We start from the raw sequence: 27268 nt of genomic DNA, 5'->3' as shown, positions 1-27268 counted from the left end.
TATAATCATTGCTCCATGGTGTGAGGCCCTGAGCGCTGCTCATTTATGTAGCAGCAAGCTGTTACCGGGCAGCAGCAAGCTGTTACCGGGCAGCAGCAAGCTGTTACCGGGCAGCAGCAAGCTGTTACCGGGCAGAAGTGAGCAGTTGTAAGAGTTTGAGAGGCATTTAACTGCCTATTAACTGTCCATGGAAAAGAGGCCTACCCTAGCAAGTCTGGCTTTGCAAATCTGGCTTAATTGGCTATTCATGAGGCAATGCTCATGCAAATTTGCTTTTGCGTGCCAAACTATGCAGGGTCAAAAAACCAATACCGCAAAGCGTTCGCCCTGCTACATGCCAGTGATGAGCGAAAATGCAAAAATTTGTTTCGACAAATTTTTACCGAATTTTCGTCAATTTCGTTTTGACAGGCAAATTTTCCATCTAATTTTTTTGCGTCAATTTTCGCCTAATGCCAGTCATTTTCACGTTACTTGCGTATTATTGCTGACATTTTCCGCATAAGGGCATTAGCATCCGCATTCAGAGAAGTTTCTTGCGCATTTTTGCGGACATTTTTCCGTATAAACGTCCGCATAGACTGAATTTCCATGCGGATTATTGTGGACATTTTTCCGCATAAGGGCATAAGCATCCGCATACAATGAATTTTCGAAGATTTTCGTGAAAATTCGCCAAAAATGAAAATGGGATTTTCGATGCGAAACTGCTACATGCTACATTAGCACTATCCAGGAGTGCCACAGGGAGGATTCCCAATGCCCCCTTTTTATACAACCGGGGTTCTCTCACTGCCTGGGAACCACAGCGGCACCCTGGAGGGGGAGGCTAGGTGGTGCAGGCGACCCCCCCCCCCAAGCGTGGCCAGCGCCGGGAGAGCCGTCTGCACCCACCTCCCAGTATTAGAAACAGGAACTTACCTTAACGTCCATTGCATTCTGCTACATGCGCATTAACTTGGGGGCACCACATGAGAAAGGAGTGAAGCATGGGTCACCCCGAGCTTTAGAGCTCAGGGCTGGCTCACATACAACACTCCGGGGGGGGGGGGGGGGGAGACAAGCACAGACAACTCACTCCAGGGCTCACACCGCCGGAGCAAGCCACCCACCACCTGCCTCCAAAGAATACAACTGCAAAAAATGCTTTCCATGAGAAAATTAATGCGCATGTAGCAGAACGCAATGGACGTTAAGGTAAGTGCCTGTTTTTAATATTGGGAGGTGGGTGCGGACGGCTCTCCCTGGTGCTTGCCACACTTGGGGGGGGGGGGGGGGGGGGAGCCGCTGCGCCACCTAGCCTCCCCCTCCGGGGTGCCGCTGTGGTTCCCAGGCAGTGAGAGAGCCTGGGACCCTGCGGTCCCCCCGGTTGTATAAAAAGGGGGGCATTGGGAATTCTCCCCGTGGCGCTCCTGGATAGTGCTAATGTGGCATGAACTTATTCCCGCAGGGCGACCGCTTTGCAGTATTGGTTTTTTGACCCTGCATAGTTTGGCATGCGAAAGCAAATGCATATTTGCATGAGCATTGCCTCATGAATAGCCAATTAGGCCAGATTTGGAAAGCCAGACTTGCTAGGGTTAAACTTGGTGTTTGAGCACGCATACATTTTCTAATGGAAAGCCTAAAGGTGGGTACACACATCAGATAAAAGTCTTTGGAAAATGAAAGATCACAGACCAATGTTACCCCCTTCCATGTAGTATGAGAGCCATACCTACACAGTCTATTCTATTGAGCTGAACTCCCCATCAGATAAAATTTTTTGCAAGATGCTGCACACAAAGATGCTGTACACATGCAACAGATCAGTATCTGCAAAAGATCTGTTCCTGCAAAAAATCAGTTTCTGCAAAATGCATTCATAGTCTATGATATCTGCAGATCTCATGCTGGGCATACACGGTATGTTTTCTACCATGTAATCGAGCCGCTGATGGCTCGATTGATAATTTCCGACGTGCCCGATACCCCGCCGGATCGATTCTGCGCTCGATACCGGCGGGCAGGACAAAAGAAGAAACGAGTGGAAAATAAGACAGTGCTCGCGGGGACGAGCGGGAATCGATCCGGGCGCCCGCGGGGATGAGCGGGAATCGAGCCAGCGGCTCGATTACAGGGTAGAAAACGTACCATGTATGCCCAGCATAATACACGCCTTGTTTGACGGACATTCATCTGCAGATCACACAATCATCTGCAGATCCAAAGTTCCATCCTGGTTGATCTGATCTGCAGATGATTGTCCGTTAAACAAGGTGTGTATGAGATCTGCAGATATAGACTATGAATGTATTTTGTAGGTACTGATCTTTTGCAGATACTGATCTGTTGCATGTGTACAGCATCTTTGTGCGCAGCATCTTGCAAAGATTTCTGTCTGATGGGGAGTTCAGCTCCATAGAATAGACTGTGTAGGTGTGGCTCTCATACTACATGGAAGGGGGTAAGATTTCTGTCTGATGGGGAGTGTAGCTCCATAGAATAGACTGTGTAGGTGTGGCTCTCATACTACATGGAAGGGGTAAGATCTCTGTCTGATGGGGAGTGCAGCTCCATAGAATAGACTGTGTAGGTATGGCTCTCATACTACATGGAAGGGGGTAAAATTGGTCTGTGATCTTTGATTTTCCAAAGACTTTTATCTGATGTGTGTACCCACCTTTATTCTTCTTGCTTCAAGGTTGAGGCACGTACTCTATTAGATAGATAGTTAGAAGATGCGGCGTATGCTACGACGCGGGTCGGCTAGTACATAATAATATGGTAGGACATTACACTGTGACTATGGTAGGATTAGATTGTGAGCTCCTCTGAGGACAGTCAGTGACATAACTACATACTCTGTAATGTGCTGCAGAAGATGTCAGTGCTATATAAATACATAATAATAATATGGTAGGACATTACACTGTGACTATGGTAGGATTAGATTGTGAGCTCCTCTGAGGACAGTCAGTGACATGACTATGTACTCTGTAATGTGCTGCAGAAGATGTCAGCAGGGCTATGGAGTCGGTACAAAAATCCACCGACTCCGACTCCTCAGTTAAGGATTCCACCGACTCTGACTCCGACTCCTCGACTCCGACTCCTCTAATTTGCATATTACAATCTTGTTGATTGAAAGTATGTAACATGAAATTCGTTAAAAAAAAAAACTGCCAACGCTTAGGGATTTTAACAGACAATTGAAGTGAGAAGGATATGGAGACTGACATATTTATTCCCTTTAGTCATAGGCTAAAACTAGTCCTTGGTAAGAGTACTTGTAAAAGGTACAGGCCGGAACAAAGAACATCTATCAGGCCCTAGGCAATGTAACTGTGGGTACATGTAAGAGTGATGTGCAGGTACTCTGCAGGGGAATAAGGAGATTCGTCCTCTATTACACATTCTTCATGCACAATCTGAACATGGATCAGGCCCTAGGCAATGTAACTGTGGGTACAAGTAAGAGTGATGTGCAGGTACTCTGCAGGGGAATAAGGAGATTCGTCCTCTATTACACATTCTTCATGCACAATCTGAACCAATGTTTATACGTGACAGACAACACCTCTGTGTTCAATGTGCACAACATTCTCAGTGGATTCCCTGCAGCTCTGTGGGGAGAGCATATGTAGAGTATAGTACTACTGTGTGACAAAGTAAACCTGAGACAGATGACATTAAAGTTTTATACATACCTGGGGCTTCCTCCAGCCCCCTTCCGGCTAATCAGTCCCTCGCTTTCCTCCTCCGCCACCTGGATCTTCTGCTATGGGTCCAGGTACTTGAGCCAGTCTGGCGTACTGCGCATGCACACACTCTGCCGTCGGGAGCGTACTACACCTGCGCAGCACAGTTGCACAGGTGCAGAACGTTCCTGGCTGTGGAAGCGGCATGCAGCTGGACTGCGCTGACTGGCTGAATCACCAGGACTCATAGCAGGCGATCCAGGTGGTGGAGGTGGACAGCGAGGGACTGATTAGCCTGAAGGAGGCTGGAAGAAGCCCCAGGTATGTACAGTATAAAACTTTTCTTTTCATCCCTCTCAGGTACCATTTAATTCGTAGTCACCAAACCAAATTTTAACATATCAAATTATTTGATTTCATGAGCAAAGAGGAGTGCGTACCTTTGCATAATACAGAATCAACGTAGAATTATTTCCATCTCATTGACCATCTCTGTTAGTGACACGGCTACACATCAGGCTTTATACTTTCAGCATAGATGTTATTTAGTATATATGAGATTCCTGTGTACACATCATATATACAGTCACAATCAGATCTGTATATCTGACTTTAAAAATACGGGGACTGCTTTATTGAAGCAGCACAAATAACTAATTTTGATTGGTTTATTTCATTTTTGTGAACTAAGCACAGATATTACTGTATATATAAATTATTTATGATGACTATTATCTGAGAAATAGAACATTTTATTATATTTTCTATTTTAATTACAGTTTAAATTCATTAGAAGTCGGTGCATTTTTTCCCCACTCCGACTCCAGGCACCCAAAATTGCCCCGACTCCGACTCCACAGCCCTGGATGTCAGTGCTATATAAATACATAATAATAATATGGTAGGACATTACACTATGACTATAGTTGGATTAGAGTGTGAGCTCCTCTGAGGACAGTCAGTGACATGACTATGTACTCTGTAATGTGCTGCAGGAGATGTCAGTGCTATATAAATACATAATAATAATATGGTAAGACATTAGACTAGGACTATGGTAGGGATTAGATTTTGAGCTCCTCTGAGGACAGTCAGTGGCATGACTATGTACTCTGTACTGTGCTGCAGAAGATGTCAGTACTATATAATACATAATAATATGGTAGGACTTTGGACTACGACTATGGTAGGATTAGAGTGTGAGCTCCTGTGAGGACAGTCTGGTAGGATTAGAGTGTGAGCTCCTGTGAGGACAGTCAGTGACATGAATATGTACTCTGTTCAGTGCTGCAGAAGATGTCAGTGCTATATAATACATAATAATATGGTAGGGCATTATCACTATGGTAGGACTGTTGCAGCAAAATGGAGGAGAGCGGACGGTGTGTGGAGAGATGCTAAACGCTCTGACTAATGATCTCTTGTAGGAATCTCAATCCCAGCTCCAGCAATGTTTTGTGTAGCGAGGAAATGCAAATATTCTAAAGTTCAATTAAGATAAAGGACACTATGACTAGAAGGAAATTGAAACTTCCCCCCACTGCACCTTTCAAAAGTTTACACATTGGAGTATTTAACGCAGTGGTTCCCAACCTTTTATGAGGTATCGCCCCTTAGGGGAAGACGACTCACCCCTGTCGCCCCTCTTCTCTTAGTACGGTATACCCTTACGCCAGGTGGTGGTGCCAGTGGAGGGGGTAGCGCTGTGACCTTGCCAGCTAAAAATTGCCGGTGACTCAACTACTTTGCGCCAATTACCTTACCGGTGTAATGTCAGCTATTGCGGCCCCGCACGTTGTGCAGCCCCGCATGCACAGTAGGAGCCTGTGTCCCATTATATTGTGCAGCCACGTAAAACGTCCTAAATATCTCCGCTTCCGCACCACGTACACTCCCGAAAATTTCAGGGGAGGGGAGATCTAGCTCTGTGCCGAATTGCAGCCCCCGAGCCCCGCTGGTTCCCGAGACTGATTGCAGCAAACCTATCTCGGGAACTAGCGGGGCTCGGGGGCTGCAATTCGGCACAGAGCTAGATCTGGGGGTCCCCTCCCTCCCCTGAAAATTTCGGGAGTGTAGATGTTGCGGAACCGGAGATATTTCAGGTAAATAATATCTAGCTTCCCACTGAGATACTCAGTGAGGAAGGCTGCTTCCGGGCTGCAATATCTGACATTACACCTCCATCCCTGGAACCAGCATGCGCGATACTCAGTAAGGAAGGCTGCTTCCGGGCTGCAATATCTGACATTACACCAGCGCGTGACCAACGAGCCCTGAGGAATTACGCAACTCTATCATGCACACTTGCATATTTTTTGCCCATAATTTTCTTAAAAACGAGTGACACTGCGACACTTTATTTTTTCTGCTTTTCATACTGATCGCCCCCCCTGTCGCCCCCCACAAATTTACCGCCCCCTTTAGAACCCAAATCGCTCACCTGGGGGCTATCGCCCCCAGGTTGGGAACCACTATTTAACGCATATTGGAGAATATCACATGACCTCAGTCAGAAACGTCCCTGATATGGCTTGGGACAACCCTTTTTAGTAGCACAGCTTTGGCATGTATACCTGTGGGGGGAGAAAGGTTGATGTAGTAAGACCATTCATTCTCATGTACACCTTTATAGGAGACCCTTCATTCTCATGTACACCTTTATAGGAGACCCTTCATTCTCATGTACACCTTTATAGGAGACCCTTCATTCTCATGTACACCTTTATAGGAGACCCTTCATTCTCATGTACACCTTTATAGGAGACCCTTCATTCTCATGTACACCTTTATAGGAGACCCTTCATTCTCATGTACACCTTTATAGGAGACCCTTCATTCTCATGTACACCTTTATATTAGACCCTTCATTCTCATGTACACCTTTATAGGAGACCCTTCATTCTCATGTACACCTTTATAGGAGACCCTTCATTCTCATGTACACCTTTATAGGAGACCATTCATTCTCATGTACACCTTTATAGGAGACCCTTCATTCTCATGTACACCTTTATAGGAGACCCTTCATTCTCATGTACACCTTTATAGGAGACCCTTCATTCTCATGTACACCTTTATAGGAGACCCTTCATTCTCATGTTCACCTTTATAGGAGACCCTTCATTCTCATGTTCACCTTTATAGGAGACCATTCATTCTCATGTACACCTTTATAGGAGACCCTTCATTCTCATGTACACCTTTATAGGAGACCCTTTATTCTCATGTACACCTTACTTACAATACATTTCTATTGAGAGGGTTTGATAGAGAATATTCTTCATTCATTCTCATGTACTACTTACTGACATTTCTATGGTTTATAATAATCACAAAAGGCACAAAGTCAATATTTTTGCTCTGAGTTTTATTTACAGTTTTATTTACAACAGGATAGGCCACATGGTGTAACATTAAAATGGGTACTAGTGATACTAGCATGTACGGCTGGATTTGAGGCAAGGCCATGGCCCAGGGCACAAGGCAGCAAGGGGCAGGCAGTGGGCTGGCACACTGAGGCAGTTAAACTGCCAAACATGTAAACTGCAGTAGTCACTAACCCAGTTCATGGTTGTCATACTTCCACGGGGCGAGCAGTGGAGCACTGGTCTGGTGCCCCCCTCCCCATCCTGTGTTGTACTCCCTCCAAGAGTGGGGTTGGTGACATTGGGCATTGGGCGGTACTGAAGCTATCACTAACCCAGTTCATGGTTGTCATACTTCCACGGGGCGAGCAGTGGAGCACTGGTCTGGTGCCCCCCTCCCCATCCTGTGTTGTACTCCCTCCAAGAGTGGGGTTGGTGACATTGGGCATTGGGCGGTACTGAAGCTATCACTAACCCAGTTCATGGTTGTCATACTTCCACGGGGCGAGCAGTGGAGCACTGGTCTGGTGCCCCCCTCCCCATCCTGTGTTGTACTCCCTCCAAGAGTGGGCTTGGTGACATTGGGCATTGGGCGGTACTGAAGCTATCACTAACCCAGCTCATGGTTGTCATACTTCCACGGGGCGAGCAGTGGAGCACTGGTCTGGTGCCCCCCTCCCCATCCTGTGTTGTACTTCCTCCAAGAGTGGGGTTGGTGACATTGGGCGGTACTGCAACAATCACTAACCCAGTTCATGGTTGTCATACTTCCACGGGGCGAGCAGTGGAGCACTGGTCTGGTGCCCCCCTCCCCATCCTGTGTTGTACTTTCTCCAAGAGTGGGATTGGTTACATTGGGCGGTACTGCAACAATTACTAACCCAGTTCATGGTTGTCATACTTCCACGGGGCGAGCAGTGGAGCACTGGTCTGGTGCCCCCCTCCCCATCCTGTGTTGTACTCCCTCCAAGAGTGGGATTGGTTACATTGGGCGGTACTGCAACAATTACTAACCCAGTTCATGGTTGTCATACTTCCACGGGGCGAGCAGTGGAGCACTGGTCTGGTGCCCCCCTCCCCATCCTGTGTTGTACTTTCTCCAAGAGTGGGATTGGTTACATTGGGCGGTACTGCAACAATTACTAACCCAGTTCATGGTTGTCATACTTCCACGGGGCGAGCAGTGGAGCACTGGTCTGGTGCCCCCCTCCCCATCCTGTGTTGTACTCCCTCCAAGAGTGGGATTGGTGACATTGGGCATTGGGCGGTACTGCAGCTATCACTAACCCAGTTCATGGTTGTCGTACTTCCACGGGGCGAGCAGTGGAGCACTGGTCCGGTGCCCCCCTCCCCATCCTGTGTTGTACTCCCTCCAAGAGTGGGCTTGGTGACAGTGGGCCTTGGGCAGTAAAATGTCTAAATCTGGCCTTGCTAGCGTGCGTATTTGCTTGCTCTCTTCAGGGCGGTATACTGTTTCTTTGTCATGCCAAGGCGATGGTGACGTGGTAATGTTGTTGGCACCTTCATCTCCAGAATGGGCCACTTCTCAGCCAGTAACTTCTGTGCCATGTGTGCCTTTTTCCTGGTATTTTCACAATAGCTGGTCATAGCGGATCTCAGGCTTTCTCTTAAGTCTTGCAGGTCTGTCTCAGGCATCTCCCAGAATCGTAGGCTGTCCCTCAAGTGGGTGACGAGCCTTTTCACCGCTGTCATGTCCTTGGTGTCGGTGAAGGTCTGGGTGCACCCCCGAAGAAGGGGCTGTAGAAACTTCATCTTGTAAAGTTCAAAGTATATGAGCCTGAGACGCTCTTGCCTGCTAGTTGGTGGTGGTGCAGCATCCTCACTCCTGCGGGGAAAGAGTCGTCTCCACCAGGAGGACCTCTCAGTTGCCAGGTGATGGATACAGCCACGAAGAGTAACATGGGCTGCATCGGCGACTTTTGTTCTGCTGTCCTCTGCCTTGAGCAGTAAGGGCAGAAGATTCTGCTCTAGGACAGCCGTCATCGGTCTAGACAGACGGGTGGTGTATCTGCCGAGGATGGCACTGAACAGCTGCATGGCACACAGCTCTGCCTCAGGATGGGAGCTGTTCAAGTACTTGCTGGTGACCTGCAGAAGTTCCAGCAGTATTCCAGCACTGGTGTTCTTGGGAAACAGTGCTGCCAGTGCCAAAGCTGTGTTAAGAAGCTGCCCAGTCAAGGTTGGTCTTTCAGGATTGAGTTTTTTCAGGATGATGTCAAGGAGCTCAAGCCTGAATGGGGCAGCTTCTTCGGGGCAGTTTTTAATGTAAAACTGCCAAAAATTCAGGCCAGCGGACAAGATGAGGTAGCTGTCTTGTTGGTGAAGGAGGTGGAGCACCTCAGAGGACAGATATTGGTACTCCCCTGACAGCCTGGAGGTTATTCTGATCACCTCGGCTACAAAGATTGCAGCTGTCTGCTGGCTTTGCTGGTTTGTGGAACCACCCAGGAGGACCTTGATATAACGGTAGGCCTCCTTCCACTTTCCAGATATCACCGACCTTGCAGCACTGTCCTTAATGAGTCGGTGATGTTCTTGGGGCTCCAGGCCTACGTCCATGATGTCGACTTCTGGGAGAGGTGACATCTGTTTTATGAGCAGTTCCTTCACATCCGCCCCCATCAGGTAATCCTCAATGATGCCAATTGAGAAGACTGTGTTGGAGGCGTTGTCGGGGGTGTTCCACTGCTTCAGCCAGGAGCCCAAGATGGTACGGATGTGCTGTAGTAGATCTTGTCCTCGATGGTTCCTATTGGAACAGAGCCGGAACACGCAGTTGTTGATGACAGCGAGCAGATGTTGCTTTAGAACGCTGTCATAGATCTCCTCCATCTTGCGGTTGATGTGCGCGAGGATGAAAATGATACTAACATCCTCGATGTCGGGGTGTCTCACAACTGCGGAGAGGCTCATCAGAAGTGCGATCAGGTTGTCGCGGTCTGGCTTGACTAAAACCTGGAACATGCCAGGAGGGATGTTAGCCAACAGTCCCCTGATAGTCAAGCCTGGGTAAATTCCTGCTAGCTGGTACAGGAACTTACGGGCAGCCATGCTGACTGAGGCACAGTTGTCCCTCTGTGCCCTCAACATGACGCCGATGGTAACGTCTATGTACCCCTCAGGGATGAGGGTTGCTGCCATAGGGGACTGCAGCATCTTTAGCAGAAAGGTAAAGATGAGCTCTTTCTGCTGGTTCTCGGTGTTTTCATCCTGCAGGACAATTTTCATGCTGTCGATGTTATCCAGCAACTCTGCAGGGTCCAGTTTGCCTATAAGTTCAGGCAACATTGCTACCAGCGGTGGTGTGGCTAGGCAGTCTATGCAATCCAGGATCATGGTGATAGAATCACTGGAGCAGGTTGGTGATAAACAAAAGATCGGGATTGATGATATTTTCACCGACCACTAAAGATGATATGTGTCTCCCCCAAGGGAAAACCCTGGGGAAGAGGAGTCCAAAGTATATCAAAAGCCGAATCGGTATCCAAAATCGTAGTCAAAAAACAAAGCCAGTAATCGTTATCAGTAAGCAAGAGTATCAGTAAGCGCAAGAGAGTCACTATCCCCAAAGGTCAAGTGTGACTGGCAGGCCTGGGACGCTGCTATTTATACCTTGTGTTTTTTGCTGAGTCATAATGTAGGCTGATATCAACATGTGATTGGCTGCTGGTGGTGATGCTTGTAGCCAATCACTGAGCATTAAGGGCATGGAAGATTCTAGTATAGCTTGTGTTTTTTGCTGAGTCATAATGGAGGCTGATATCAACATGTGATTGGCTGCTGGTGGTGATTGTAGCCAGTTACTGAGAATTAAGGGCATGGAAGATTCTAGTATAGCTTGTGTTTTTTGCTGAGTCATAGTGTAGGCTGATATCAACATGTGATTGGCTGCTGGTGGTGATTGTAGCCAGTCACTGAGAATTAAGGCCATGGAAGACTCTAGAGCATTTTAGAGTATTCTTGTAGCACATGATATTGGGCATTGGAATTTTCCACAATTTTATAATAATAATTTCCAAGCAGGCCACTTTGTGTCTTTTTCTCCTCATTGATTTTGACAGGAAACCTTTTCAAATCAATGCCACTTGTAAGATTTTGAAGCCACAGCCACCAAACGTGGACAAAATATTTTTCTCGTCAACCCAAATGAAAATGTGAATTTTGGCGGGATGCCCCCAAAAGTGGGCGGAGCCAAAAAAACAGCCAATGAAAATGTAGCTATTCTCTAATGGCTTCCACTTGTACAGTTTTGACGCTTCAGTCCCCAAACTTGGAACACATTTTCTTGATATCAACCTGAAATAAAATGTGAATTTTTTGTAGGTTGCCCCAAAGTGGGCGGAGCTTTGAAAAAAAAATGTGCCAATGATAATGTAGCTATTTTCCAATGGCTTTCACTTGTACAGTTTTTAAGCTACACTCACCAAACTTGGAACACAATTTCTTGATATCAACCCGAAATAAAATGTGAATTTTTGCATGATGCCCCAAAGTGGGCGGAGCTTAGAAAAAAAAAAAAGGCCAATGAAAATGTAGCTATTTTCTTCCCACTTCTCCTTCAGTCTTCGGAGTACAGTTGTGAAACTTTGCACACCATTTGGGCCCATAGCGGTGTAGGTTGCTTGTGCTTTATTAAGGCATCCCACCCTCCATGGCCCTGGGTCAGCCCACTGAAGACCCAACTTTTTGTTTGGAAAATGTGAAACTGCTTCCAATCGTACGGCTCTGAAAATAAACTCGCCAAACTTGGGTTGTATTTTCTTTGGGTCAATTTCAAAATTTGGTCACATTTTGGGGATTCAAAATACTGGGCAGAGCCACAAACTGCCTGTAACAAGCTGTCATTCTCACTGTATTCTAGTCCCCAAAATTGGCATAGTCAGTCACTGGTAAAAGTCATAAAAAGTGGGTGGATTATCAAAGGGAATAATGAAATGACAAGGTTAGTGGCAGGGAGCTTATATCTTATATCACAGTTGTTCTCTGGGTGACTGGGGTTACAATTCAGGAAAAAAGGGTGGAGTCTACAACAGCTGTGCAATTTGATAAGTCTAAACATGTAATTGGTCCAATCAAGCAATTGGATCTGAACTGATTAGTAGAATTGCGCAACTTGATTGGTTCAAATATGCAATGCAATTGATCCAGTCATGCAATTGAATTGATCTGGACAGAGTGGTCTAATCGTGCAACTGAATTGCTCCAATCTGATTTGTCCAATCATGAAAGATGGTTGGTCACATCCGATTGATCCAATCAGGTAGTGTAATTGATGCAATCTGATTAATCCAATCCTGCAATGGGATTGGTCCAATCGTGCAATTTGTTTGGCCCAATTTTGCTGTTCCATTGAGTCAGACGTGCAATCCAAGATGGTGTATGTGATTTCCAGAGAGACGGCGTGTGCACTCCTGCCGCACAATGTTGTAGTACGCTCGTTCTCAATAAAGGATATTGTACACAATAAAAGAGAATAAAATGTACTTGAGAAATAAAATAAAAAATGTAACGTATGTTGAGCAAGCTGGGATATGTAGTTCTTTATACCTCTGTATGTACAGTGTGCTGAGAGCTGTAGTTCTGTGGCTAAAATAGTCAGAGGGCCTAAATGTTTTACTTTCCTTGGACTCTGCTAGGTCTTACCCCAGATATTCATTATATGGTAGGACATTAGACTATGGTAGGATTAGAGTGTGAGCTCCTCTGAGGACAGTCAGTGACATAACTATGTACTCTGTAATGTGCTGCAGGAGATGTCAGTGCTATATAAATACATAATAATAATATGGTAGGACATTAGACTATGACTATGGTAGGATTAGATTGTGAGCTCCTCTGAGGACAGTCAGTGACATGACTATGTACTCTGTACTGTGCTGCAGAAGATGTCAGTGCTATATAAATACATAATAATAATATGGTAGGACATTAGACTATGACTATGGTAGGATTAGAGTGTGAGCTCCTCTGAGGACAGTCAGTGACATAACTACATACTCTGTAATGTGCTGCAGAAGATGTTAGTGCTATATAAATACATAATAATAATATGGTCGGACATTAGACTAAGACTATGGCAGGATTAGAGTGTGAGCTCCTCTGAGGACAGTCAGTGACATAACTACATACTCTGTAATGTGCTGCAGAAGATGTCAGTGCTATATAAGTACATAATAATAATATGGTAGGACATTACACTATGACTATGGTAGGATTAGACTGTGAGCTCTTCTGAGGACAGTCAGTGACATGACTATGTACTCTGTAATGTGCTGCAGAAGATGTCAGTGCTATATAAATACATAATAATAATATGGTAGGACATTAGACTATGGTAGGATTAGAGTGTGAGCTCCTCTGAGGACAGTCAGTGACATGACTACACACTCTGTAATGTGCTGCAGAAGATGTCAGTGCTATATAAATACATAATAATAATATGGTAGGATATTAGACTATGACTATGATAGGATTAGATTGTGAGCTCCTCTGAGGCCGTCAGTGACATGACTATGTACTCTGTAATGTGCTGCAGAAGATGTCAGTGCTATATAAATACATAATAATAATATGGTCGGACATTAGACTATGACTATGGTAGGATTAGATTGTGAGCTCCTCTGAGGACAGTCAGTGACATGACTATGTACTCTGTACTGTGCTGCAGAAGATGTCAGTGCTATATAAATACATAATAATAATATGGTAGGACATTAGACTATGACTATGGTAGGATTAGAGTGTGAGCTCCTCTGAGGACAGTCAGTGACATAACTACATACTCTGTAATGTGCTGCAGAAGATGTTAGTGCTATATAAATACATAATAATAATATGGTCGGACATTAGACTAAGACTATGGCAGGATTAGAGTGTGAGCTCCTCTGAGGACAGTCAGTGACATAACTACATACTCTGTAATGTGCTGCAGAAGATGTCAGTGCTATATAAATACATAATAATAATATGGTAGGACATTAGACTAAGACTATGGCAGGATTAGATTGTGAGCTCCTCTGAGGACAGTCAGTGACATAACTACATACTCTGTAATGTGCTGCAGGAGATGTCAGTGCTATATAAATACATAATAATAATATGGTAGGACATTAGACTAAGACTATGGCAGGATTAGAGTGTGAGCTCCTCTGAGGACAGTCAGTGACATAACTACATACTCTGTAATGTGCTGCAGAAGATGTCAGTGGTATAAAAATCTATATATATAATAGACTAAGTGCCTCAACCTTCAAGCAAGAAGAAGAAGTACTTTGCATGAGAAAATGTATGCGTGCTCAAACACCAAGTTTAAGGCCTCTTTTCCACGGACTGTTGAGCTGTGTGCTCAGTAAGCAGTTACCAGGCAGCAGCAAACAGTTACCAGGCAGCAGCAAACAGTTACCAGGCAGCAGCAAGCAGTTACCAGGCAGCAGCAAGCAGTTACCAGGCAGCAGCAAGCAGTTACCAGGCAGCAGCAAGCAGTTACCAGGCAGCAGCAAACAGTTACCAGGCAGCAGCAAGCAGTTACCAGGCAGCAGCAAGCAGTTACCAGGCAGCAGCAAGCTGTTAGCTACCAGGCAGCAGCAAGCTGTTAGCTACCAGGCAGCAGCAAGCTGTTAGCTACCAGGCAGCAGCAAGCTGTTAGCTACCAGGCAGCAGCAAGCTGTTAGCTACCAGGCAGCAGCAAGCTGTTAGCTACCAGGCAGCAGCAAGCTGTTACCGGGCAGCAGCAAGCTGTTACCGGGCAGCAGCAAGCTGTTACCGGGCAGCAGCAAGCTGTTACCGGGCAGCAGCAAGCTGTTACCGGGCAGCAGCAAGCTGTTACCGGGCAGAAGTGAGCAGTTGTAAGAGTTTGAGAGGCATTTCACTGCCTATTAACTGTCCATGGAAAAGAGGCCTACCCTAGCAAGTCTGGCTTTGCAAATCTGGCTTAATTGGCTATTCATGAGGCAATGCTCATGCAAATTTGCTTTTGCGTGCCAAACTATGCAGGGTCAAAAAACCAATACCGCAAAGTGTTCGCCCTGCTACATGCCAGTGATGAGCGAAAATGCAAAAATTTGTTTCGACAAATTTTTACCGAATTTTCGTCAATTTAGTTTTGACAGGCAAATTTTCCATCTACTTTTTTTGCGTCAATTTTCGCCTAATGCCAGTCATTTTCACGTTACTTGCGTATTATTGCTGACATTTTCCGCATAAGGGCATTAGCATCCGCATTCAGAGAAGTTTCTTGCGCATTTTTGCGGACATTTTTCCGTATAAACGTCCGCATAGACTGAATTTCCATGCGGATTATTGTGGACATTTTTGCGCATAAGGGCATAAGCATCCGCATACAATGAATTTTCGAAGATTTTCGTGAAAATTCGCCAAAAATGAAAATGGGATTTTCGATGCGAAACTGCTACATGCTACATTAGCACTATCCAGGAGTGCCACAGGGAGGATTCCCAATGCCCCCTTTTTATACAACCGGGGTTCTCTCACTGCCTGGGAACCACAGCGGCACCCTGGAGGGGGAGGCTAGGTGGTGCAGGCGACCCCCCCCCCCCCCCAAGCGTGGCCAGCGCCGGGAGAGCCGTCTGCACCCACCTCCCAGTATTAGAAACAGGAACTTACCTTAACGTCCATTGCATTCTGCTACATGCGCATTAACTTGGGGGCACCACATGAGAAAGGAGTGAAGCATGGGTCACCCCGAGCTTTAGAGCTCAGGGCTGGCTCACATACAACACTCCGGGGGAGGTGGGGGGGGAGGACAAGCACAGACAACTCACTCCAGGGCTCACACCGCCGGAGCAAGCCACCCACCACCTGCCTCCAAAGAATACAACTGCAAAAAATGCTTTCCATGAGAAAATTAATGCGCATGTAGCAGAACGCAATGGACGTTAAGGTAAGTGCCTGTTTTTAATATTGGGAGGTGGGTGCGGACGGCTCTCCCTGGTGCTTGCCACACTTGGGGGGGAGCCGCTGCGCCACCTAGCCTCCCCCTCCGGGGTGCCGCTGTGGTTCCCAGGCAGTGAGAGAGCCTGGGACCCTGCGGTCCCCCCGGTTGTATAAAAAGGGGGGCATTGGGAATTCTCCCCGTGGCGCTCCTGGATAGTGCTAATGTGGCATGAACTTATTCCCGCAGGGCGACCGCTTTGCAGTATTGGTTTTTTGACCCTGCATAGTTTGGCATGCGAAAGCAAATGCATATTTGCATGAGCATTGCCTCATGAATAGCCAATTAGGCCAGATTTGGAAAGCCAGACTTGCTAGGGTTAAACTTGGTGTTTGAGCACGCATACATTTTCTAATGGAAAGCCTAAAGGTGGGTACACACATCAGATAAAAGTCTTTGGAAAATGAAAGATCACAGACCAATGTTACCCCCTTCCATGTAGTATGAGAGCCATACCTACACAGTCTATTCTATTGAGCTGAACTCCCCATCAGATAAAATTTTTTGCAAGATGCTGCACACAAAGATGCTGTACACATGCAACAGATCAGTATCTGCAAAAGATCTGTTCCTGCAAAAAATCAGTTTCTGCAAAATGCATTCATAGTCTATGATATCTGCAGATCTCATGCTGGGCATACACGGTATGTTTTCTACCATGTAATCGAGCCGCTGATGGCTCGATTGATAATTTCCGACGTGCCCGATACCCCGCCGGATCGATTCTGCGCTCGATACCGGCGGGCAGGACATAAGAAGAAACGAGTGGAAAATAAGACAGTGCTCGCGGGGACGAGCGGGAATCGATCCGGGCGCCCGCGGGGATGAGCGGGAATCGAGCCAGCGGCTCGATTACAGGGTAGAAAACGTACCATGTATGCCCAGCATAATACACGCCTTGTTTGACGGACATTCATCTGCAGATCACACAATCATCTGCAGATCCAAAGTTCCATCCTGGTTGATCTGATCTGCAGATGATTGTCCGTTAAACAAGGTGTGTATGAGATCTGCAGATATAGACTATGAATGTATTTTGTAGGTACTGATCTTTTGCAGATACTGATCTGTTGCATGTGTACAGCATCTTTGTGCGCAGCATCTTGCAAAGATTTCTGTCTGATGGGGAGTTCAGCTCCATAGAATAGACTGTGTAGGTGTGGCTCTCATACTACATGGAAGGGGGTAAGATTTCTGTCTGATGGGGAGTGTAGCTCCATAGAATAGACTGTGTAGGTATGGCTCTCATACTACATGGAAGGGGGTAAGATTTCTGTCTGATGGGGAGTGCAGCTCCATAGAATAGACTGTGTAGAGTATGGCTCTCATACTACATGGAAGGGGGTAAAATTGGTGTGTGATCTTTGATTTTCCAAAGACTTTTATCTGATGTGTGTACCCACCTTTATTCTTCTTGCTTCAAGGTTGAGGCACGTACTCTATTAGATAGATAGTTAGAAGATGCGGCGTATGCTACGACGCGGGTCGGCTAGTACATAATAATATGGTAGGACATTACACTGTGACTATGGTAGGATTAGATTGTGAGCTCCTCTGAGGACAGTCAGTGACATAACTACATACTCTGTAATGTGCTGCAGAAGATGTCAGTGCTATATAAATACATAATAATAATATGGTAGGACATTACACTGTGACTATGGTAGGATTAGATTGTGAGCTCCTCTGAGGACAGTCAGTGACATGACTATGTACTCTGTAATGTGCTGCAGAAGATGTCAGCAGGGCTATGGAGTCGGTACAAAAATCCACCGACTCCGACTCCTCAGTTAAGGATTCCACCGACTCTGACTCCGACTCCTCGACTCCGACTCCTCTAATTTGCATATTACAATCTTGTTGATTGAAAGTATGTAACATGAAATTCGTTAAAAAAAAAAACTGCCAACGCTTAGGGATTTTAACAGACAATTGAAGTGAGAAGGACATGGAGACTGCCATATTTATTCCCTTTAGTCATAGGCTAAAACTAGTCCTTGGTAAGAGTACTTGTAAAAGGTACAGGCCGGAACAAAGAACATCTATCAGGCCCTAGGCAATGTAACTGTGGGTACATGTAAGAGTGATGTGCAGGTACTCTGCAGGGGAATAAGGAGATTCGTCCTCTATTACACATTCTTCATGCACAATCTGAACATGGATCAGGCCCTAGGCAATGTAACTGTGGGTACAAGTAAGAGTGATGTGCAGGTACTCTGCAGGGGAATAAGGAGATTCTTCCTCTATTACACATTCTTCATGCACAATCTGAACCAATGTTTATACGTGACAGACAACACCTCTGTGTTCAATGTGCACAACATTCTCAGTGGATTCCCTGCAGCTCTGTGGGGAGAGCATATGTAGAGTATAGTACTACTGTGTGACAAAGTAAACCTGAGACAGATGACATTAAAGTTTTATACATACTTGGGGCTTCCTCCAGCCCCCTTCAGCCTAATCAGTCCCTCGCTTTCCTCCTCCGCCACCTGGATCTTCTGCTATGGGTCCAGGTACTTGAGCCAGTCTGGCGTACTGCGCATGCACACACTCTGCCGTCGGGAGCGTACTACACCTGCGCAGCACAGTTGCACAGGTGCAGAACGTTCCTGGCTGTGGAAGCGGCATGCAGCCGGACTGCGCTGACTGGCTGAATCACCAGGACTCATAGCAGGCGATCCAGGTGGTGGAGGTGGACAGCGAGGGACTGATTAGCCTGAAGGAGGCTGGAAGAAGCCCCAGGTATGTACAGTATGAAACTTTTCTTTTCATCCCTCTCAGGTACCATTTAATTCGTAGTCACCAAACCAAATTTTAACATATCAAATTATTTGATTTCATGAGCAAAGAGGAGTGCGTACCTTTGCATAATACAGAATCAACGTAGAATTATTTCCATCTCATTGACCATCTCTGTTAGTGACACGGCTACACATCAGGCTTTATACTTTCAGCATAGATGTTATTTAGTATATATGAGATTCCTGTGTACACATCATATATACAGTCACAATCAGATCTGTATATCTGACTTTAAAAATACGGGGACTGCTTTATTGAAGCAGCACAAATAACTAATTTTGATTGGTTTATTTCATTTTTGTGAACTAAGCACAGCTATTACTGTATATATAAATTATTTATGATGACTATTATCTGAGAAATAGAACATTTTATTATATTTTCTATTTTAATTACAGTTTAAATTCATTAGAAGTCGGTGCATTTTTTCCCCACTCCGACTCCAGGCACCCAAAATTGCCCCGACTCCGACTCCACAGCCCTGGATGTCAGTGCTATATAAATACATAATAATAATATGGTAGGATATTACACTATGACTATAGTTGGATTAGAGTGTGAGCTCCTCTGAGGACAGTCAGTGACATGACTATGTACTCTGTAATGTGCTGCAGGAGATGTCAGTGCTATATAAATACATAATAATAATATGGTAAGACATTAGACTAGGACTATGGTAGGATTAGATTGTGAGCTCCTCTGAGGACAGTCAGTGACATGACTATGTACTCTGTACTGTGCTGCAGAAGATGTCAGTACTATATAATACATAATAATATGGTAGGACTTTGGACTACGACTATGGTAGGATTAGAGTGTGAGCTCCTGTGAGGACAGTCTGGTAGGATTAGAGTGTGAGCTCCTGTGAGGACAGTCAGTGACATGAATATGTACTCTGTTCAGTGCTGCAGAAGATGTCAGTGCTATATAATACATAATAATATGGTAGGGCATTATCACTATGGTAGGACTGTTGCAGCAAAATGGAGGGGAGCGGACGGTGTGTGGAGAGATGCTAAACGCTCTGACTAATGATCTCTTGTAGGAATCTCAATCCCAGCTCCAGCAATGTTTTGTGTAGCGAGGAAATGCAAATATTCTAAAGTTCAATTAAGATAAAGGACACTATGACTAGAAGGAAATTGAAACTTCCCCCCACTGCACCTTTCAAAAGTTTACACATTGGAGTATTTAACGCAGTGGTTCCCAACCTTTTATGAGGTATCGCCCCTTAGGGGAAGACGACTCACCCCTGTCGCCCCTCTTCTCTTAGTACGGTATACCCTTACGCCAGGTGGTGGTGCCAGTGGAGGGGGTAGCGCTGTGACCTTGCCAGCTAAAAATTGCCGGTGACTCAACTACTTTGCGCCAATTACCTTACCGGTGTAATGTCAGCTATTGCGGCCCCGCACGTTGTGCAGCCCCGCATGCACAGTAGGAGCCTGTGTCCCATTATATTGTGCAGCCACGTAAAACGTCCTAAATATCTCCGCTTCCGCACCACGTACACTCCCGAAAATTTCAGGGGAGGGGAGATCTAGCTCTGTGCCGAATTGCAGCCCCCCGAGCCCCGCTGGTTCCCGAGACTGATTGCAGCAAACCTATCTCGGGAACTAGCGGGGCTCGGGGGCTGCAATTCGGCACAGAGCTAGATCTGGGGGTCCCCTCCCTCCCCTGAAAATTTCGGGAGTGTAGATGTTGCGGAAGCGGAGATATTTCAGGTAAATAATATCTAGCTTCCCACTGAGATACTCAGTGAGGAAGGCTGCTTCCAGGCTGCAATATCTGACATTACACCTCCATCCCTGGAACCAGCATGCGCGATACTCAGTAAGGAAGGCTGCTTCCGGGCTGCAATATCTGACATTACACCAGCGCGTGACCAACGAGCCCTGAGGAATTACGCAACTCTATCATGCACACTTGCATATTTTTTGCCCATAATTTTCTTAAAAACGAGTGACACTGCGACACTTTATTTTTTCTGCTTTTCATACTGATCGCCCCCCCCTGTCGCCCCCCACAAATTTACCGCCCCCTTTAGAACCCAAATCGCCCACCTGGGGGCTATCGCCCCCAGGTTGGGAACCACTATTTAACGCATATTGGAGAATATCACATGACCTCAGTCAGAAACGTCCCTGATATGGCTTGGGACAACCCTTTTTAGTAGCACAGCTTTGGCATGTATACCTGTGGGGGGAGAAAGGTTGATGTAGTAAGACCATTCATTCTCATGTACACCTTTATAGGAGACCCTTCATTCTCATGTACACCTTTATAGGAGACCCTTCATTCTCATGTACACCTTTATAGGAGACCCTTCATTCTCATGTACACCTTTATAGGAGACCCTTCATTCTCATGTACACCTTTATAGGAGACCCTTCATTCTCATGTACACCTTTATAGGAGACCCTTCATTCTCATGTACACCTTTATAGGAGACCCTTCATTCTCATGTACACCTTTATAGGACACCCTTCATTCTCATGTACACCTTTATAGGACACCCTTCATTCTCATGTACACCTTTATATTAGACCCTTCATTCTCATGTACACCTTTATAGGAGACCCTTCATTCTCATGTACACCTTTATAGGAGACCCTTCATTCTCATGTACACCTTTATAGGAGACCCTTCATTCTCATGTACACCTTTATATTAGACCCTTCATTCTCATGTACACCTTTATAGGAGACCCTTCATTCTCATGTACACCTTTATAGGAGACCCTTTATTCTCATGTACACCTTACTAACAATACATTTCTATTGAGAGGGTTTGATAGAGAATATTCTTCATTCATTCTCATGTACTACTTACTGACATTTCTATGGTTTATAATAATCACAAAAAGCACAAAGTCAATATTTTTTCTCTGAGTTTTATTTACAGTTTTATTTACAACAGGATAGGCCACATGGTGTAACATTAAAATGGGTACTAGTGATACTAGCATGTACGGCTGGATTTGAGGCAAGGCCATGGCCCAGGGCACAAGGCAGCAAGGGGCAGGCAGTGGGCTGGCACACTGAGGCAGTTAAACTGCCAAACATGTAAACTGCAGTAGTCACTAACCCAGTTCATGGTTGTCATACTTCCACGGGGCGAGCAGTGGAGCACTGGTCTGGTGCCCCCCTCCCCATCCTGTGTTGTACTCCCTCCAAGAGTGGGGTTGGTGACATTGGGCATTGGGCGGTACTGAAGCTATCACTAACCCAGTTCATGGTTGTCATACTTCCACGGGGCGAGCAGTGGAGCACTGGTCTGGTGCCCCCCTCCCCATCCTGTGTTGTACTCCCTCCAAGAGTGGGCTTGGTGACATTGGGCATTGGGCGGTACTGAAGCTATCACTAACCCAGCTCATGGTTGTCATACTTCCACGGGGCGAGCAGTGGAGCACTGGTCTGGTGCCCCCCTCCCCATCCTGTGTTGTACTCCCTCCAAGAGTGGGCTTGGTGACATTGGGCATTGGGCGGTACTGAAGCTATCACTAACCCAGCTCATGGTTGTCATACTTCCACGGGGCGAGCAGTGGAGCACTGGTCTGGTGCCCCCCTCCCCATCCTGTGTTGTACTTCCTCCAAGAGTGGGGTTGGTGACATTGGGCGGTACTGCAACAATCACTAACCCAGCTCATGGTTGTCATACTTCCACGGGGCGAGCAGTGGAGCACTGGTCTGGTGCCCCCCTCCCCATCCTGTGTTGTACTTTCTCCAAGAGTGGGATTGGTTACATTGGGCGGTACTGCAACAATTACTAACCCAGTTCATGGTTGTCATACTTCCACGGGGCGAGCAGTGGAGCACTGGTCTGGTGCCCCCCTCCCCATCCTGTGTTGTACTCCCTCCAAGAGTGGTATTGGTGACATTGGGCATTGGGCGGTACTGCAGCTATCACTAACCCAGTTCATGGTTGTCGTACTTCCACGGGGCGAGCAGTGGAGCACTGGTCCGGTGCCCCCCTCCCCATCCTGTGTTGTACTCCCTCCAAGAGTGGGCTTGGTGACAGTGGGCCTTGGGCAGTAAAATGTCTAAATCTGGCCTTGCTAGCGTGCGTATTTGCTTGCTCTCTTCAGGGCGGTATACTGTTTCTTTGTCATGCCAAGGCGATGGTGACGTGGTAATGTTGTTGGCACCTTCATCTCCAGAATGGGCCACTTCTCAGCCAGTAACTTCTGTGCCATGTGTGCCTTTTTCCTGGTATTTTCACAATAGCTGGTCATAGCGGATCTCAGGCTTTCTCTTAAGTCTTGCAGGTCTGTCTCAGGCATCTCCCAGAATCGTAGGCTGTCCCTCAAGTGGGTGACGAGCCTTTTCACCGCTGTCATGTCCTTGGTGTCGGTGAAGGTCTGGGTGCACCCCCGAAGAAGGGGCTGTAGAAACTTCATCTTGTAAAGTTCAAAGTATATGAGCCTGAGACGCTCTTGCCTGCTAGTTGGTGGTGGTGCAGCATCCTCACTCCTGCGGGGAAAGAGTCGTCTCCACCAGGAGGACCTCTCAGTCGCCAGGTGATGGATACAGTCACGAAGAGTAACATGGGCTGCATCGGCGACTTTTGTTCTGCTGTCCTCTGCCTTGAGCAGTAAGGGCAGAAGATTCTGCTCTAGGACAGCCGTCATCGGTCTAGACAGACGGGTGGTGTATCTGCCGAGGATGGCACTGAACAGCTGCATGGCACACAGCTCTGCCTCAGGATGGGAGCTGTTCAAGTACTTGCTGGTGACCTGCAGAAGTTCCAGCAGTATTCCAGCACTGGTGTTCTTGGGAAACAGTGCTGTCAGTGCCAAAGCTGTGTTAAGAAGCTGCCCAGTCAAGGTTGGTCTTTCAGGATTGAGTTTTTTCAGGATGATGTCAAGGAGCTCAAGCCTGAATGGGGCAGCTTCTTCGGGGCAGTTTTTAATGTAAAACTGCCAAAAATTCAGGCCAGCGGACAAGATGAGGTAGCTGTCTTGTTGGTGAAGGAGGTGGAGCACCTCAGAGGACAGATATTGGTACTCCCCTGACAGCCTGGAGGTTATTCTGATCACCTCGGCTACAAAGATTGCAGCTGTCCGCTGGCTTTGCTGGTTTGTGGAACCACCCAGGAGGACCTTGATATAACGGTAGGCCTCCTTCCACTTTCCAGATATCACCGACCTTGCAGCACTGTCCTTAATGAGTCGGTGATGTTCTTGGGGCTCCAGGCCTACGTCCATGATGTCGACTTCTGGGAGAGGTGACATCTGTTTTATGAGCAGTTCCTTCACATCCGCCCCCATCAGGTAATCCTCAATGATGCCAATTGAGAAGACTGTGTTGGAGGCGTTGTCGGGGGTGTTCCACTGCTTCAGCCAGGAGCCCAAGATGGTACGGATGTGCTGTAGTAGATCTTGTCCTCGATGGTTCCTATTGGAACAGAGCCGGAACACGCAGTTGTTGATGACAGCGAGCAGATGTTGCTTTAGAACGCTGTCATAGATCTCCTCCATCTTGCGGTTGATGTGCGCGAGGATGAAAATGATACTAACATCCTCGATGTCGGGGTGTCTCACAACTGCGGAGAGGCTCATCAGAAGTGCGATCAGGTTGTCGCGGTCTGGCTTGACTAAAACCTGGAACATGCCAGGAGGGATGTTAGCCAACAGTCCCCTGATAGTCAAGCCTGGGTAAATTCCTGCTAGCTGGTACAGGAACTTACGGGCAGCCATGCTGACTGAGGCACAGTTGTCCCTCTGTGCCCTCAACATGACGCCGATGGTAACGTCTATGTACCCCTCAGGGATGAGGGTTGCTGCCATAGGGGACTGCAGCATCTTCAGCAGAAAGGTAAAGATGAGCTCTTTCTGCTGGTTCTCGGTGTTTTCATCCTGCAGGACAATTTTCATGCTGTCGATGTTATCCAGCAACTCTGCAGGGTCCAGTTTGCCTATAAGTTCAGGCAACATTGCTACCAGCGGTGGTGTGGCTAGGCAGTCTATGCAATCCAGGATCATGGTGATAGAATCACTGGAGCAGGTTGGTGATAAACAAAAGATCGGGATTGATGATATTTTCACCGACCACTAAAGATGATATGTGTCTCCCCCAAGGGAAAACCCTGGGGAAGAGGAGTCCAAAGTATATCAAAAGCCGAATCGGTATCCAAAATCGTAGTCAAAAAACAAAGCCAGTAATCGTTATCAGTAAGCAAGAGTATCAGTAAGCGCAAGAGAGTCACTATCCCCAAAGGTCAAGTGTGACTGGCAGGCCTGGGACGCTGCTATTTATACCTTGAGTTTTTTGCTGAGTCATAATGTAGGCTGATATCAACATGTGATTGGCTGCTGGTGGTGATGCTTGTAGCCAATCACTGAGCATTAAGGGCATGGAAGATTCTAGTATAGCTTGTGTTTTTTGCTGAGTCATAATGGATGCTGATATTGACATGTGATTGGCTGCTGGTGGTGATTGTAGCCAATTACTGAGAATTAAGGGCATGGAAGATTCTAGTATACCTTGTGTTTTTTGCTGAGTCATAATGGATGCTGATATTGACATGTGATTGGCTGCTGGTGGTGATTGTAGCCAATTACTGAGAATTAAGGGCATGGAAGATTCTAGTATACCTTGTGTTTTTTGCTGAGTCATAATGGAGGCTGATATCAACATGTGATTGGCTGCTGGTGGTGATTGTAGCCAATTACTGAGAATTAAGGGCATGGAAGATTCTAGTATACCTTGTGTTTTTTGCTGAGTCATAATGGATGCTGATATTGACATGTGATTGGCTGGTGGTGGTGATTGTAGCCAGTTACTGAGAATTAAGGCCATGGAAGACTCTAGAGCATTTTAGAGTATTCTTGTAGCACATGATATTGGGCATTGGAATTTTCCACAATTTTATAATAATAATTTCCAAGCAGGCCACTTTGTGTCTTTTTCTCCTCATTGATTTTGACAGGAAACCTTTTCAAATCAATGCCACTTGTAAGATTTTGAAGCCACAGCCACCAAACGTGGACAAAATATTTTTCTCGTCAACCCAAATGAAAATGTGAATTTTGGCGGGATGCCCCCAAAAGTGGGCGGAGCCAAAAAAACAGCCAATGAAAATGTAGCTATTCTCTAATGGCTTCCACTTGTACAGTTTTGATGCTTCAGTCCCCAAACTTGGAACACATTTTCTTGATATCAACCCGAAATAAAATGTGAATTTTTTGTAGGTTGCCCCATAGTGGGCGGAGCTTTGAAAAAAAAATGTGCCAATGATAATGTAGCTATTTTCCAATGGCTTTCACTTGTACAGTTTTTAAGCTACACTCACCAAACTTGGAACACAATTTCTTGATATCAACCCGAAATAAAATGTGAATTTTTGCATGATGCCCCAAAGTGGGCGGAGCTTAGAAAAAAAAAAAAGGCCAATGAAAATGTAGCTATTTTCTTCCCACTTCTCCTTCAGTCTTCGGAGTACAGTTGTGAAACTTTGCACACCATTTGGGCCCATAGCGGTGTAGGTTGCTTGTGCTTTATTAAGGCATCCCACCCTCCATGGCCCTGGGTCAGCCCACTGAAGACCCAACTTTTTGTTTGGAAAATGTGAAACTGCTTCCAATCGTACGGCTCTGAAAATAAACTCGCCAAACTTGGGTTGTATTTTCATTGGGTCAATTTCAAAATTTGGTCACATTTTGGGGATTCAAAATACTGGGCAGAGCCACAAACTGCCTGTAACAAGATGTCATTCTCACTGTATTCTAGTCCCCAAAATTGGCATAGTCAGTCACTGGTAAAAGTCATAAAAAGTGGGTGGATTATCAAAGGGAATAATGAAATGACAAGGTTAGTGGCAGGGAGCTTATATCTTATATCACAGTTGTTCTCTGGGTGACTGGGGTTACAATTCAGGAAAAAAGGGTGGAGTCTACAACAGCTGTGCAATTTGATAAGTCTAAACATGTAATTGGTCCAATCAAGCAATTGGATCTGAACTGATTAGTAGAATTGCGCAACTTGATTGGTTCAAATATGCAATGCAATTGATCCAGTCATGCAATTGAATTGATCTGGACAGAGTGGTCCAATCGTGCAACTGAATTGCTCCAATCTGATTTGTCCAATCATGAAAGATGGTTGGTCACATCCGATTGATCCAATCAGGTAGTGTAATTGATGCAATCTGATTAATCCAATCCTGCAATGGGATTGGTCCAATCGTGCAATTTGTTTGGCCCAATTTTGCTGTTCCATTGAGTCAGACGTGCAATCCAAGATGGTGTATGTGATTTCCAGAGAGACGGCGTGTGCACTCCTGCCGCACAATGTTGTAGTACGCTCGTTCTCAATAAAGGATATTATACACAATAAAAGAGAATAAAATGTACTTGAGAAATAAAATAAAAAATGTAACGTATGTTGAGCAAGCTGGGATATGTAGTTCTTTATACCTCTGTATGTACAGTGTGCTGAGAGCTGTAGTTCTGT

General features: G+C 46.0%; 1 protein-coding gene across 6 annotated transcripts in view; it reads left to right on the top strand.

Moving 5' to 3' along the window:
• DGKZ (diacylglycerol kinase zeta) overlaps positions 1–27268 on the top strand; it is a 514388-nt gene that overhangs the window by 116178 nt on the left and 370942 nt on the right. The gene's annotated exons all lie outside the window — the stretch shown is intronic.

Source organism: Hyperolius riggenbachi, chromosome 11 (genome assembly GCF_040937935.1).
Source record: "Hyperolius riggenbachi isolate aHypRig1 chromosome 11, aHypRig1.pri, whole genome shotgun sequence".
NCBI lineage: Eukaryota > Metazoa > Chordata > Amphibia > Anura > Hyperoliidae > Hyperolius > Hyperolius riggenbachi.
The sequence above is the reverse complement of the archived record's forward strand: the minus strand, read 5'-3'. Positions and strand labels throughout refer to the sequence as shown.